The sequence below is a fragment of the Perna viridis genome, chromosome 8 (assembly GCF_037379345.1).
Source record: "Perna viridis isolate PV_CMFRI_1.1 ecotype Kerala chromosome 8, ASM3737934v1, whole genome shotgun sequence".
NCBI lineage: Eukaryota > Metazoa > Mollusca > Bivalvia > Mytilida > Mytilidae > Perna > Perna viridis.
In genome coordinates, this window is record NC_142452.1 from 13860195 (window position 1) to 13863063 (window position 2869).

Genomic DNA, 2869 nt, shown 5'->3' on the forward strand with positions numbered 1-2869 from the left:
ATGTGGTCACCATGAACACATCAGTGGACAAAATCAGATGAGTACATTACGGATAAAATTTAAACGAAGGAATAATTGACGGCAACATTGGACCACGAAAATCATAACAGAGATTTAAAATCCATTTCTGTGTCAACTTAAAAATAGAAGCCTTCTTATTGTCATTTTTAGTGTTTGATACCACATATGTAATTAAATAAAGTAGAACAAACGATAAAATAAACAGAAGCGCATTTTATTATGCAACGAATACACTGTAAGTGATTGCAGACTTAAAAATAAAGTTCAATAATGGAAGTGCTAATAAGTGATCAAAATATACTCTCTAATAGTTTGCATAAACATTCGATGATTCTAAGTAGTTGTTCACAGCTTCATACACTTTCTTATATTCTTCCTGGAATTAGAATGATTAAAATCACGTTGATTTTTATCATTTGTTATACATGGAAATGTGTAAGATACAGTCAATGCTGTAGTGAAATTACGAGACAATAAGAGTGCAAAAACATCCGATATTATTTCTAAAATTGTTCTATATGTACCACACAGCATAAATAATGAAACCATATTCAGACAAAACAGATATTTGAATAATTTTGAAATAGGTTTAATATTCGTAAAAAAAACCACATCTATTTCTTATGCTTTCTATGTTTAATTTCTGTTATATTTCCGTTGTTTTTCGCTTCTTCCTTTCGCCATTGTCTCTTATACTGTGGTCCCGAAAAGATACTTCGTATAGGCTTACCTATGATTAAACGTATTAAAAATTCTTTAATTTATTGAATCATTGCTTAATTTAATCGATTTCTTTTTATTTTATGCAGCACCTACATAATCTTTGAAGAACTCTGGTCTTCTTAGTTGTAGTAACCTTGCTAACTAAAAGAAGTCAGCATTTTCATCAATCGTCATACTTGACACAGCATTGATAAAGGTACAGAACAGACCACATCTACTGGCACCATCACTGAAACAGTGGTTAATGCCAGACAAATATTAGACTTCGAATATATTGCCTTTTGGAGTAAGGTTTTATCGTTTTATCTATAAGAATATAACAATTAATATTTATTATTTAATATATTTTTAGTATTTTTTCGACATATTTATAATCACTTAATAAGTGTAATCACTTAAACAATATACACTGCACATGTACAGAAATTTACACTTGCATTACGCTAGTACACAAACCTGTAACTACTTTTATAAACATGGTACATTTATTCGTTATAACTTGTATATAAAATCAAGTTTTTTTTCGTGTACCCCAAAGCAGGAAAAAAACGTATCTGTTTTAAAGTATATGTTGTCCTACCGCAACGGTAAACTGATTAAATATATATCTTTGCAAAATTTCCCTAATATACTTAAATTCATGGAATACATGACTTTACCCATGTGTATAGACATGTGTATTTAATGTAGAATGAGTAATTTACTTCCTTACTTTGTAAGAATTAAAACCAACCGTCAATATTTACCAGTGAATATGACTTAAAATGTGCAGTATAAACAAGTAATTGATATAGACAATTAAACTTTCGGTTTTAAACTTTTGTTCAGCGAGTGACTCAAAAATCAATTTAAATTTAAATAAAGGGAGCAATTTCACCAATGTACCTCAAACCGTGACTAACAACTCTTGTAATAATTACTCTTTGATTTAGTCGTTCAATATGCACACGACATATATGACAAATTACACTAGGGAGCTTAAATGATTGAAATATGTTGGTGTATTACCTAGGCTGGAATTACCTCAACTGCATCCCACTCATGGACTACATATGATTTTTTTTTTATAATATTGTAAAACAATATTTTATTTGCTTCTACTAAATGTAAATGGAAAACTCTAGAAAATGTTTATTCAACAGGTATCTTTTGTTTGCACAAACGCTATGTAATGATTGTAGAAAAGAACCGGATTTTTTCAAAACTAACTTAAATAATATTGCAATATTGTAAAATAAGGAAAATAAGGGCAACAAAAAAATTACCAAACACTAATCCTATTCATAATTAAGTCAAGTCCAAAATAAATCTTGAAAATATATATTACATCATCGAAGCAGCTGGTACCGCAATGGTTCTGACTTGGTACAGGCATTGCATCAAAATAGTGGGTTAAATCTAGGTTTTACAGCGTGCGAAACCTCCCTTTTCCAGTTGCAGCGTGACTATACCAGTGGTGATTAAAACATTTGCATGCTTATATCATATTCGGTAAATCAGCGGTCACATCAGCACAAAGAACAATTTACAAAAATATCATTACTCATTGTTTTATTTTGAAGTAAGAATACGAAATTTAGGTTGCGGATCAATTCAAATACATTTCATTTGTTTCTTAAAATGCAAGATTTATATTATTAGATATATATGAGGTTGATGTAGATTAAGTTAATGTTGCAAATGAATTGAATTGCCGATTAAAAGATAGAAGTGAGATGTATATTGCACTTGTTTAAATACAAATTTAAATACCAATTCACGTAAGGTTGTGTACAACCTATGTTCATATCCCTAGCTTAGCAGTTCATATTATAGTTAAATGGACACTTCATCTTGTCTTCCATTTACTTGTTGATGACAATGTTTCCAAAAACACGCCATCTAAAACAATGCATGCCAATGAATTGTATCAAACACTAATCCCGTTTCAATTTTTTTTCTTTTTTTAATGTGAATATGAACATTCATCGCCACAAGATCAAAGCGCACTAAAAGTATTAATTAAGTAAACCCCAAAATAAGTCATGTATTCCATGAATTTAAGTATATTAGGAAAATATCTATTTAATCAGTTTACCGTTGAAGTAGGACAACATATACTTTAAAACAGATACGTTTTCTCCCG

General features: G+C 29.8%; 1 long non-coding RNA gene across 1 annotated transcript; it reads right to left on the reverse strand.

The window, feature by feature from the left end:
* Positions 1–220: 220 nt before the first annotated feature.
* On the reverse strand, positions 221–1394 carry LOC148609421 (uncharacterized). Its single transcript, XR_015914779.1, has 2 exons — positions 838–1394; positions 221–397 (listed from the first exon to the last, which is right to left on the reverse strand). It is a non-coding gene; the product is annotated as an uncharacterized LOC148609421 (long non-coding RNA).
* Positions 1395–2869: the final 1475 nt, after the last annotated feature.